The sequence below is a fragment of the Hordeum vulgare genome, chromosome 7H, assembly GCF_904849725.1.
Source record: "Hordeum vulgare subsp. vulgare chromosome 7H, MorexV3_pseudomolecules_assembly, whole genome shotgun sequence".
Lineage (NCBI taxonomy): Eukaryota > Viridiplantae > Streptophyta > Magnoliopsida > Poales > Poaceae > Hordeum > Hordeum vulgare.
The window spans coordinates 215403022-215416963 of NC_058524.1; the positions used below are offsets into that span (position 1 = coordinate 215403022).

The 13942-nt window shown below is 41.7% G+C and overlaps 1 pseudogene; it reads right to left on the reverse strand.

Annotated features, from left to right (window-relative positions):
* Window positions 1-12325: 12325 nt before the first annotated feature.
* On the reverse strand, window positions 12326-13135 carry LOC123413303 (annotated as a pseudogene).
* Between the last annotated feature and the right edge of the window lie 807 nt (window positions 13136-13942).

A 13942-nucleotide genomic window follows, 5' to 3' on the forward strand; every position in this document is an offset into this window, starting at 1 on the left:
ATTGATCCCCTTGTCACTAAGGAACTCATCCAAGGTGTAGTTCTTGAACTCGGTGCCGTTGTCACTTCTAATCATCAATATTTTTGCTTCATGTTAACGTTGAGCTTCATCAGCAAAGTCCTCTTGAAGAAGTATACCCAAGTGTATCTTGAGTAGTCATCCACAATCACCAAGCAATAACCTCTTCCCCCAAGACTTTCAAAAGATGGAGGACCAAAGAGATCCATGTGAAGGAGCTCCAAGGGCCTTTTAGAGTAGATGATAGTCGCGGACGGTGAGACGTTTCATGAAGCTTCCCTTCAATACAAGCACTGCAAGCACGGTCTTTGGCAAAACTCTCATTTGTTAGTCCACGAACATGATCCCCTTTGAGGACACTTTGCAAAGATCTCATATTTACATGATCTAGCCGGCGATGCCAAAGCCAACCCACGTCAACTTTAGACATTAGACAAGTCGTGATCTTAGCGGGTTGCTCCGAAAAGTTCACCACATAGAGACCGTTCTCGACATGCCAACAAAGGCAACTTTATAAGTCTTGCTCCACAAAAGGGCCACGATATCAAGATTAAGATATGTGACAAAGCCCATAATTCCAAGTAGACAAACGAAAAGCAAATTGTATGCAGAGACTCAACAAGCATGACCTTCTCTATAGATAAATCGTGAGAGATGACCACCTTGCCAAATCCCATTACCTTAGTTGTTGAGGCATCAACAAATTAGACATGGGTGGGCATAGATGGAATTGGATGCACATCCACCACCAAGACCTTGCTCCCGGTCATATGATTTTGTGGCTCCACTATCGAGCAACCATGACACTCCACCAGAAGCAAACTCCTACAAGAGATAAATGCTTGGATTTAGGTACCCATTCTTGAATGGGTCCTTTGATGTTAGAAACAAGGGTCTTAGGAACCCAAATAGCCCATTCAATGTGCTCTCACCCCTTTGAGAAAAATTTCCTTGAGAGGAGGAGATTGCTTGATCTTGTTCTTCTTTTTCTTCTTAGACTTGGGTGCAAACCCAAGTCCCTCCTTTCCTACAACTTCCTTTTGATTACACAAAAGGTAATTTAGGTTCTTCTCACCATGGATTCATGACACAAGGCCCTTATAGAGTTGTTCTTTCAACTTGGCATTCTCCACCACAGGATGCACATGCTCACAACAAGGGTTAGTAGCACAAGCATTATCAATTAGAACGAAGGGAGGACAAGTAGAAATCTCCTTGGTTAGTTTTACTTGGAGTTGATCATGAGACTCCTTAAGAGAGGAATGAACACTGAAAGTGCGTTATATCGACTAGAGGTGGTGAATAGGCGGTTTTTAGAATTTCATCGCTGAGGAAATTCCTTTTGAGGAAATTCCTCACTAATGAATAACTTGAAGCGGAAAGAACGAAGGATCATAGGTGCTAAGATTACAACATCCATTTTCTAGATGAAGATTAAGAAATACATTTTGCACAGTACGCAGGCACAGAAGAAACTAGTGAAGATTAACAGGTATGAAGAATTTGAGGTTGAGGAAATTCAGAGAAAGTGTTCAGCAAATTCTTAAAATAGTGACAATGACAGTCTTCAACATACAATATTGAGGAATTGAAAGAGTTGAAGAAATAGAACCTGCATCACGATGAAGACAGTTGTTGATGACTCAGTTCCAACTGTTGTGACAGTCATATGTCTGGTTTGGAGCGGCTTGGTATTGAAACCAAAGGACACAGAGTCCCGGGACACACAGTCCCTACCGTATTCTCCTTGAGCTAACGACACACAATCCTCGCCCAACACTCATGGTAAGTCTTCAGGGCAGACTTCCAAACCCTCACAAACTCGGTCTCCCGACGATCCACAATTGACTGCCCGATTGCTCTAGACCATGATGCCTAACCGTCTGGAGGATGCACACTCCTCAAAGGTAAAAGGCTTCAGTTCCACACAGGAACAAATTCTTGAGTGATGCTCAATCACTTGGTTTTCGGTTTGTGGTTTGGTGTTTGGGGTATTTCCTCACTGATGATTTACTCTCGAAGACTTTGAGGATTTTGGGTTCCTCTAAATGACAAGTGTGAGTTTCTCACGGAGCAGCCAACCAGCTAATGGTTTTGGGGGGTGGCTATTTATAGCCTGGGAGCATCCCGACATGATTTGACATAAATGCCCTTAAATATTATGACCATTGGTGTGGATAAGGTCAGTGAGGTGGCGCGAATCGCGGGAACGGTCGGGACTCTCAACTGTGAGAGTCCTCATGTCTCTCATATTCCTCACTTGAGGCTTTTGTTCGATTAGACTTGGGTTGAGCATCATGAGGAAATTCATTCCGTAGTGTTAGCTCGACCCCCATTAACAGTACGGTGTTCCTATGACTCAAGAGTGAAGAAAATGAAACAGAAAGAAAATCTTCATGCTTCAAAGTCCTCGGACTGATTTTGTTCACGAAACACCAAGTTCCTCATCTTTAGTATCTTCATGAGGAATATCAATTTCATTGCAATTTCTTCGCGATCCAAATCTTCAGCATAAGACCAATTTCTTCAGCCGAAGATATATATTTTTAGGGGTCGATATTCATCATATAACTCAAACTGCTCAGCGAGTTATAGAGCCCGTGTACAGTTATAAACACATTAGTTACTTAACCTATAAGTCTTCAAACCACCAAAATCACTAAGGGCACTAGATGCACTTACAATCTCCCCCTTTTTGGTGGTTGATGACAATTAGGTTAAGTTTTCAACGGGTATAAAAAATATGAAGTGTAAATACTCAGTTTGAGGAATTTGAAATAAAGATACTAAGAAACTCCCCCTGAAGATGTGCATATTTTGAAGAAGTTGCTTTTCACAGCAGATGCACATTGATGATTTATATCATGGAGATCTCCCCCTGTATCTTGTAAATCATGCATACATTTGACATATAAAATGAAGAATTTTAGAATGCATGATGAGAAATGGTATCTGACAAATTTCAGCATGCGTGCATTAATATTTTGAGGAATAAGCATGCGAAGAAAAACGTTCAAAAGCGTCTGAGTACCATCGGGCTTTAGTTACAACTCATTACATAAAGCACTTCAGAAGAACCAAGAGTTTGTAACTTAATAAAGTTCATAAGCCCCAAAATATATCCCGCGTGAAGACTAACTCGCATTTCTCCCCCTTTGTCATCAAGTGACGAAAAGGGACAAAACTAAGGACTAACGGCCCATGAAAACTTTCACTTCTTGGCTGATGAAGAGGCATGAGGATTCTTGGTGACGAGATTCTTCCTTGGTCCGGTAGCAGTGTCTTCTGGTTCTTCATCAGACTCTATAGTGCGGAATGAAGAAAAAGAACTGTCCTCAAGGTCTGGAACTGGAATTGGCTTGAATTTCTTCTTGGGAAGCCACGACCAGTCGAAGTCCTAAGTGAACTCCAATTCCTCAAGTTCTTCTTGAGTCTTCAGATTAGTCAAGGTGGCCCAGGTATGATCAAACACCTCATGAAGATAATAGTGATTTTTCTTCACTGCATTCTGAGTCGCGTTGAGGGTTTTCACAATGGCATGGAATTGACGTTTTACCCATTTGTGATTGCGATCGACCTTCTGATGAAGATTGAGGAGTAGCTCTCTGTTATTCATCACTCTTGGGGAAACATGGCTTAGTGGATCTTGGGTAGCAGTGTCATCATATGAAGAATCTGACTCTTCTTCACGGAACTGACCATCTAGGGGCCTTTTTCCTTCATCAATGACGGATTTTCCTTTGCCTTCAACTGGCTCAAATGTCTTCTTGATGACTCTGATAGGTGGCAGATATCCAATGTGGTTAGGAAAATCAGCAAGGTAGTTGATGCCATACGTGGTTCTGATGAATCTCATTATCCAAGGAGCATAAATCTTCATGTCAAAGGGCGACAGAGCATTATCAACCAAAGTCCACAGGAAGAAGTCATGAAGGTTTATTGGTATGCCATGGATGATATTGAAGAGGGTATTCTTCATGATGCCTACGACATCTTCATCATCATCATGGCCTTTGATAGGAGCGATGACATTGCACAAGATTCTGTAGACGGTTCGTGGTTCATACTTCAAGTCTTGAACCAGAAAGCTAGTCCTTGGAGGTTGGTCCTTGGCCAAAGGCTTCATGAGGACTTCCATCAGTCTGTTGGGCAACTCCCATTCATCATACATTATCACTGCATTTTTGAGGGAATTGCGACTGGAAGTGCATGAAGCAATTCAGTGGCAGGTGCTTTGTAGTGCGTGTGCTGAGTCATCCATTCCAACACCCAAGTGTTGACATCCTTCCGGTCTCCAGAGATATGCGATGTAGCGTAGAACTGAAGAATTATGTCACTGTTCCAGTCACCTATATCAGTGCAGAGAGGCAGCAGTCCAGCTTCATGAAGAACATTGAGCACTGGAATGAAGCAAGGAATTTCTTACATGTCAACATGAGGAATATGCTTGTGCTGAAATATTTTTTTCCTCCCATAGAGAACGGAGGCATAGTAGTTGAGCTGAGTCCTCATCCAAAATTTCCGGTGCCTGATGTGAAGCTTATCATCCGGTTTGCGCCTGTGAAGTACATCCATTCTTCATAGAAAGCTTACTTTTGAAACTTTGGCCTCCTTGACAAAGGTTGATTTTGCCGTGGTTGAAGATTATGCTGCTGTTCTAGAAGAGGAGCTACTATCATTGTTGTTTCTGTGTTGACCACAACAATAGCAGTTTCAGTGTTAGGTGCATGAGCATTTTCTTCATTCTGACCTTTTTCTTCAGGTTGAGGATTTTCCTCAGCTTGAGGAATTTGCTTGGTGGAGGAGGCAAAATCATCAGCTGATGCAACTGATCCTTGAGCAGATTCATCACAGACGGTCTTCCCATCAGATCCTATGAGGATTTCTGTTGCAGCAGGAGTAGGAGGGATTTGGGTTGACCTTGGTGAGCGACGAGTCTCTTCCGAGAAGTCATCACAATCCTGGCAGTTTCCTAAGCAGAAGTATTTTCTTCAGCTGGAACATTTTTATCAACTGGAACAGATTCATCAGCTGGAGTTTCTTGAGGAATTTCCTTAGCAGCAGGTTCATCAGCTTCATCTTCTTCGGTCAGCTGAACCAAATAGCTGGACTCAGGTAGCTTTTGCTGCACAGGAGGAGCAGCTTTCTAGTTGTATTCATCAACTGCATCAGTTGCAAACTTGATGAAATTCACCTTGAGACTTTGATGATAAGATAGATTCATGTACTTGTGTGTCAAAGTCTTCAGTTCCGACTGGGTTGAAACAAGAGCTTCAGGCGTCAGATTGAGGAGATTCCATTTGAGGAATTTCTCCTTCTTCAGTTTCGCAGCCTTCGCTTGCTTGGCTTGCTGCTCTTTAGATTTTGCCTCATTGATGAATGTGGCAACCATGTGGCTGAGACGAGGGGAAGCTTCAAATCATCAATGGGAGTGTTTGGGTTTTCATACCAGACATTGATGAAGTCCAGCAGAACCTTGGGGTCCATGGCAAGAGGAGTAGAGCTGCCTGAGGCTTGTGCAACTCGTTGCTGCTTGTTTCTGATGATTTCTTGAAGGGTTTCATCATGGAATTGCTCACTTCCTTCTGATGCAGAAGGGATGTGGATGACTTTGCTTGGACTCGGTCCGATGCCCCTTCCAGCAGTCATTTTAGTCTTCAAAAGAGTTGGTGAAGACTTTGTCGCAGAGCTCATGGCAGATGGCACAGAGGAGCTAGAATGAGCAGGCTGATGCTTGACTATCTGCTTTTGTTCGGGCTTTGAGGCCCGTGGTGCTATTGAAGGTTTTGGCGTTTGTGTTGCCTTCTGAGGGAATTGCTGTTTAGGCACTGAGGCCTTTGGTTTCTTTGGCACAGTCTTCATTTGAGGAATAGTTGTACCAGAAGCTTCAGCAGCAGAAGAGGTGGCTGTAGTGGCAGCAGCAGATTTCTCATTGAATTTCTTCACTGCAGCTTCTGCTTTCCTCTGTAGCTTGGGCAAGTGTTTGTTCTTCTCCTCAGGGTAATCCTCAATTGCTTCAACACTTGAGGGATGTGCAACATGTTGATTACCAAGAGGAGGCTTCTTGCAAGGTGGCTTGAGGGAGAATTTCTTCGCATACTTTGGAGTTACATAGAGATATTCCTTCCACTCCTTAGTCCACCTGCGTTCTATTTTCTGAAGCCTTATTTTACACTTTGGCATGGGTTCTTTGCCATATGTTTCCTCATCACGTGTGCAGTAGTCAGCGTATATGTCTTCAGGAATATCAACTGCAGTGTTTTGTTCAAGTATCTTTCCTCGTTTTTAGTTTCTGTCATCTTCCATTTTCTTCAATTGATGCTTTTGCTGAGGAATTTGCACTCTTTAAGATCCTGATGACCCTGGCAAAGTTTCTTCAAGGAACGCTGCAAATGAGTTAAGTTGATGAGAACCTAATGATTCATCAGCTGACATTTTGTACCTGTGAACAGAGTATGAGTGCGATGAATTTGGAGAGGTCATATGCGTTCTCAAAATTGAAGAAATTGAAATAATTTAGAATTTGAGGAATTTGACTAGTGGGTTGAGGAATTTGACTAAGCATTCTGATCTTGGGTTCCAGAGTTATGCAAATTCGAGAATTCACACAATTGAGGAATATCATGAAGAATTTTAGTGGCTTAGTGAAACTCATCAAGTGTTTGAGGAATTGAGTGTGCGAGGCTGACAGACATTGAGGAAAAACAGATTGTGCGAATCTAAAGTGAAATAGTAGATCAACAGGGGCAGTAAAATAAGATTTTAATTACCCTGAGCGATGAACACGAAGAACAGAGGCAGTAAAAACGAGAAGCTCTTTAGTCCAGGTCTGTTGTGCCCTAACTTGGAGGCAGAAGACAGCTACGGCGGCGGCAAAGGAAGATATTCTGCTTCCGGCGTGAGTTCGGCGACGGCGAGGTCGAGGCAGTGAAGCTGTTCCTCACCGGTGACGAGATTGCTAGCGGTGGCGCTAGGTTTGAGCTCGAGCGGAGAGATGAAGAGAGGACGAAGGGTTTTAACTGAGGGGGTAAGGACCTATTTATAGCTCAGGTGGAAAACTATTTGAGCGAATCTTTAGGACCGAACTGCCCTTGCATGTTCATCTCCACACGACACGTGGAGCCCACAATAGAAGTGGTGGAGATCATGGTTATCCTAGCATGGGAAGTGGGTTCAGTTACTGTGTAACAACATAAAATTATTTTTTGAAGATTTTGAGGATTTCATTGCAAAATCCTCAGCTAACAAGAACACAGTGAGGATTTTGTACAAGTTTCAAGTAGAACACATATGAAGAATTGAATAGACTGCGTTGAGTATAGCATAGAGGGGAGTAGGGTCCTATCACATGCACTTAGATGAAATATCAAATTGAAGAAATAGCTGTAAGTGAATGCTGTTGAGGACTTTGAAATCTCAGTCCCTCTCTATATATATATCTAGGAAAATGAAAATCATCAAGTGTTTTGAAGATTTTGAAAAAACTAGGGGATTTTGTGACAAAGCGTCAGGTTGATGAATTTCAACTTTAAAGTAAAACAACTTGAAGAATTTCAAAGTTGGGTGGTGGCATGATCCACCGTATAAGATTGATGATTTCAGGCGCCACGCACAATTGTTGTAGGGCCCTGAGAACCAAATTCTTCATTAATTTCCTCACACTAAGAGTGATATTCTTCATTAATTGAAGAAAATCGATTCTTCGTGTGTTGCACATCTAAGTCATCAATTTTGCATAACTGTTAGGATGTGTGCATGTTTTTACAAAACATTTGAAGACTCTAAGATATTTAGCTCACACCTCAACTTGCAAAACCTTTTCTCATCCAAGGGCTTAGTGAAAATATCTGCTAGTTGACCGTCAATCTTCACATGGTGGATGATGATATTGCCCTTGAGGACATGGCCCCGAAGAAAAATAATGACGAATCTGGATGTGCTTAGTCTTCGAGTGTTGTACTGGGTTGTATGCGATCTTGATTGCACTCTAATTGTCGCAGTAGAGAGGCATATTCTTCATGTTGATTCCATAGTCCTTGAGGGTTTGCTTCATCCATAGCAATTGAGCACAACAGGATCCAACAACAATGTACTCAGCTTGAGTAGTGGAGAGAGAAACACAGTTCTGCTTCTTTGAGGACCAGCAGACTAATGATCTTCCGAGGAAATGACAAGTGCCAGAAGTTGACTTGCGATCCACACGGTCACCAGCATAGTCAGAATTAGAATATCCCACGAGATGAAGATTTGAGCCCTTGGGGTACCATAATCTTAGTGTTGGTGTGTGAGCTAAGTATCGAAGCATATGCTTCACAGCCTTATGGTGTGATTCCTTCGTTTTGCTTGAAAACGAGCACACATGCAAACACTAAGCATTATATCTTGCCTAGATGCACATAGATACAATAAAGATCCTATCATCGAGCGATATACCTGCTGATCGAAATATTTACCATTTTTGTCAGTGCAGAGGTGGCCGTTGGTAGGCATGGGAGACTTGGCGCCTTTGCATTCATGCATGTCGAATTTCCTCAGAACATCCTTGAGGTATTTCTCCTGTGATATGAAGATGCCATTGCGTTGTTGACGAATTTGAAGACCTAAGAAGAATTTTAGCTCCCCCATCATAGACATCTGATATTCTTCACTCATCATGTAAGCAAATTCATCACTCTAACGTTTGTCAGTACAACCAAATATGATGTCATCGACATATATTTGGCACACAAATAGTTAATTGTCATAGGATTTTGTGAAAATAGTTGGATCGAGTGAACTAGGTTAGAAGCCTTTCTTCATGAGGAATTCCTTCAATGTATCATACCACGCCCGAGGGGCTTTCTTGAGACCATAGAGTGCCTTTTTGAGTCTGAAGACTTTGTCTGGATTCTTCGGATCCTAAAAACCTGGGGGCTGAGAAACATATACTTCTTCCTCAAGCTTACCATTGAGGAATGCACTTTTCACATCCATTTGATATAAACTAATGTTATGATGATTAGCATAAGCAAGTAGAATTCGAATGGCTTCAAGTCTAGCAACAGGTGCAGAAGTTTCATCAAAATCAATTCCTTCAACCTGTGTGTAGCCTTGGGCCACAAGTCATGCCTTATTCCTCACCACTTGACCATTCTCATCTTGCTTGTTTCCGAAAATCCACTTGGTGCCGATGATATTGTGCTTGCGAGGATCTGGTCGTTTGACGAGCTCCCATACGTCATTTAGCTTGAATTGAAGAAGTGCATCTTGGATGGCTTGAATCCACTAAGGTTCCATGAAAGCCTCAACAACTTTGGAAGGTTCTGTGATAGACACAAAATAGGAATGCCCACAAAAGTTAACTAAGTGTGAAGCTTTTGAGCGAGTGAGAGGACCTCGAGCATTGATGTCATCGAGGATTTTGTCAAGTTCTACTTCATTTGCAATCCTTGGATGAGCTGGTTGAGGATTTCGTCTAGGCTGAGGAATTTGCTCCAGAGCAATTTCCTCAGGAGCATCTTCTTGGATTTCATCAGTGTTGGGGACGATTTCTTCAGCAATTTCCTGAGTAGGAATAATGTCTTCAGTAGCTTTGAACTTGATTGCTTCCTCAGGAGACAATTTATCTGGATCAGGAGGCAATTGCTCTCTTTGCGAGCCATTAGTTTCATTGAACCGCACATCTACAGTTTCTACAACCTTGTTGTGATAGGTGTTGAAGACTCTGTAGGTGTGTGAGTCCTTTCCGTAACCAAGCAGAAAACCCTCATGTGCTTTAGGCGCTAATTTTGAGCTATGGTGAGGATCTCTAATCCAGCATCTTGCACCGAAGACTTTGAAATAACTTACATTGGGTTTCTTGTCAGTGAGGAGTTCATATGAGGTTTTCTTGAGGAATTTGTGAAGATATACCCTGTTGATGATGTGGCAAGCAGTGTTGATTGCTTCAGGCCAGAAATGACGAGGAGTATGATATTCTTCAAGCACAGCCCATGCCATTTCAACCAGAGTCTTGTTCTTGCGTTCAACGACGCCATTCTGTTTAGGAGTATAAGGAGCAGATAACTCGTGAGTAATACCAAGTTCATCAAGATAATCATCAAGACGAGTGTTTTTGAATTCTGTCCCATTATCACTCCTGATGTGTTTGATCTTGATGCTGAAGTTCGTCGAGGCCCTTGAGGAAAATCGTTTGAAGACTTCCTGCACTTCAGTTTTATACAGAATGATATGCACCCAAGTATATCTAGAATAATCATCAACTATGACAAAGCCATATAAGGATGCTGCATTGGTTAGACTGGCATAATGAGTAGGTCCAAATAGATCCATGTGAAGCAATTCAAATGGTCGAGTATTAGTCATGATGGTCTTCGAGGGGTGTTTGGATCTAGTCATTTTTCGAAACTCACAAGCACCGCAGAGGTGGTCCTTGAGGAATTTGACTGATTCGATACCAATGACATGCTTTTTCTTCGCCAGCGTGTGCAAGTTCCTCATGCCTGCATCACGAAGTCTTCGATGCCATAGCCAGCCTTCTGATGTTTTTGCTAGTAAGCATGTGGCTGGTTGAGGACCTATGGAAAAATCAACAATGTACAAATCTCCTCTCCTAACACCTTCAAAGACTTTGGATCTGTCAGATTCCATGATGACTACACATCTATATTTTCCAAAGATAACAACCATATCAAGATCACAAATCATTGAGACTGACATGAGGTTTAACCCAAGGGATTCAACAAGCATCACTTTGTCCATGTGCCTGTCCATGGAGATAGCCACTTTGCCAAGTCCTAATACCTTGCTTTTACCTTTGTCAGCATAAGTGATTTGCTTCCGTGGTGATAGAGTGAGTGGCATGTTCATCAACAAGCTTTTGTCACCAGTCATGTGGGTTTGTCATCCTACAGATGAATTAGTACAGCTTACCATCTCATATGCTTCAGACTTGAAAATATGATATCAATTTCATCAGATAGGAATTTCATCATAAGCAGTAAATTTGAGGACGTGAGAAATGCTATCATTTCATCAATGTTAGCTTGCGTCCAATCAAGCATTTTCCTCACGTCTCCAGCAAATTCTTTATATGATGAATTTCATCTGGAGACCTGACCTGCAGAAGTGATTAGTTCAATTTAGTCACCACCACATCTGAAGGGGTGGCAAAGAGTTCATCATCCTGCGAGCACCATATGAGAAAGGGGGCATTGAAGCTAATGCACTTCTCTTCACAGTAGGGGGTGTGAGTACTTGAATGAACATGCAGAGAAGTTCTTTGAGGATTTATGAATATAATGATTTGAGGAGTAATGCTCATATTCATATCCCTTGTAATTTCCCTGCATACCAGAAGCATTAGCACAAGTACGAGCATAGTTTTGACCAGTTGAGGATTTTGATCCTCTTGAAAACTTTGGTCCACCTGAGGAATTTGATGTGGGGTTCAGATTCTTCACGGGTGGTGTCATGAGGACATTCACCTGAAGATTTTCCATGCAACTTTGGGGATCCAGATTTTCCTCAGGGATGGACCATTCCTGCAGTTATTTCCAATATATCGAGCAAATACTTCACTAGATTGATTTTTGAACAATTTATAGTTGGATTCAAATGACTCATCTGAGGAATATGATAATTCACATGCAAAGCCTATTAGATTGGATGGATCAACACGAGGTCCTTTAGCAGCAACCCATGAGGTTTTGGGATACTGCTGAAGTTTCCAGTATGATCCATCAACATTCAATTTCCTCTCAAAGGCAATTCCTTGTTTCCTCGGGTTCCTATTCAATATCTGTTTTTTGAGCACATCGCAAAGGGTTTGATGCCCTTTGAGACTTTTGTACATGCCTGTCACATACATCTCCTTCAGCCCTGCATTTTCGTGAGTAACATTTGTGGTTTCCTCAAGTGAGGAATTTGATACCACATGAGCAGTTGAAGAAGTTGTAGCAATAGAAGCATTTGATGATTCTGGTGAAGAATTGGCAGTTTCATGTTCGATGCATTTGAGACATGGTGGAGTGAATTCAACCTGAGCGGCACTGATCTGTTGAGGAAGTAATGAATCGTTTTCCATTCGAAGATCATCAATCGACATCTTCAACTTCTCAAGATCAAGTTTCCTTTGAAGAAATTCATAGGAAAGTTTCTCACGATCAGCTAAGAGTGTGCCATGATGATCTTGAAGACTATCAAATCTGGACCGAAGACTTTGCATATCTTCAGTGAGGATTTGGGTATGATTCATTTCATCATTCAATAGGTCATCGCTTCTGTCTAGCAGTTTTTGAAGCTTTTCAAGGGCAGTTTGTTGTTTAGTTGCAATGTTGGCAAGTTTACTGTAACTGGGTTTTTTATAATCATCAGGTTCAATGTCACTTGAATCAGAGGAGGAAGTGTCATTCAGTACCTTTGAACATTTTTCCATGAAGAAATAGGTTGGAGCAAAGTCATCAGTGTAGATGGCGTTGTCGTTTTCTTCAAGGTTGAAGATTGACTTGCTGACGAATGTTGTAGCCAGTGCAAGACTCGCGACACCAGACTCAGAGTCTTCTTCAAATCCTTCCTCTTCATCACATTCCTCAGATTCTTCCTCAAAATCCATTTCCTTGCCAATGAGTGTCCGAGCCTTTCTGAAACTAGTCTTCTTATGTGATGAGGACTTTGAGTATGAGGATTTTGAAGATTTCTTCTTTTTCTTCGAGTCATCAGAACTTTCATCCTTGTATTTCTTATTCTTTGATTCCTTCATCCAACGAGGACAATCAGCAATATAGTGACCTGATTTCTTGCATTTGTGATAGGTTCTTTTCTTGTAGTCCTCAAATGAAGATTCTGATTTCCTCATATCTCTTCTTGAAGATTTACCAAACTGGCCACGTCTTGTAAACTTCTAGAATATCCTCACGAGCATTGCAAGCTCCTGTCCAAGTTCTTCAGGATCACCAGTGCTGCAATATGAGTCTTCTTCTTCAGATGAGGAAATTGCTTTGGCCTTCAGCGCACGAGGTCTAGAGAAGCTTGGTCCATACCGATCTCTCTTTTCTTCCTGTTGGAATTCGTGAGTATTGAGTCTTTTGAGTATATCAGCAGGATCAAGCATCTTATAGTCTGATCTTTCTTGAATCATCAGAACCAGTGTATTTTTATGATGAATCTAAAGATCTTAGCAGTTTCTTCACAACTTCATGGTCAGTAATGTCTCGAGCTCCCAATGCTTGCAGTTCATTTGAGATGTCAGTGAGGCGATCAAAGGTATCTTGACAAATTTCATTGTCAAACCTCTTGAAGCGATTCAAGATATTGAGAAGAACATCAACACGAGAGTCACGCTGAGTTGATATTCCTTCATTGACTTTGGACAACCTATCCCAGACAAGCTTCGCTGTGCCCAAAGCACTCACTCTGCCATACTGACCTTTGCTCAGGTGGCCACAGATGATATTCTTCGCTTGAGAATCAAGTTGGTTGAATATCGACTAGAGGGGGGTGAATAGGCCAATTTTAGAATTTCATCACTGAGGAAATTCCTTTTGAGGAAATTCATCACTGATGAATAACTTGCAGTGGAAACAACGAAGGATCAGAGGTGCAAAGATTACAACAACCATTTTCTAGATGAAGATTAAGAAAAACATTTTGCATAGTACGCAGGCACAGAAGAAATAGGTATGAAGAATTTGAGGTTGAGGAAATTCAGAGAAAGTCTTTAGAAAATTCTTCAAACAGTGACAGTGACAGTCTTCAACATACAATATTGAGGAATTGAAAGAATTGAAGAAATAGAACCCGTATCATGATGAAGACAGTTGTTGATGACCCAGTTCCAACTATTGTGATAGTCGTACGTCTGGTTTGGAGTGGCTTGGTATTGAAACCAAAGGACACACAGTCCCGGGACACATAGTCCCTACTGTATTCTCCTTGAGCTAAGGAC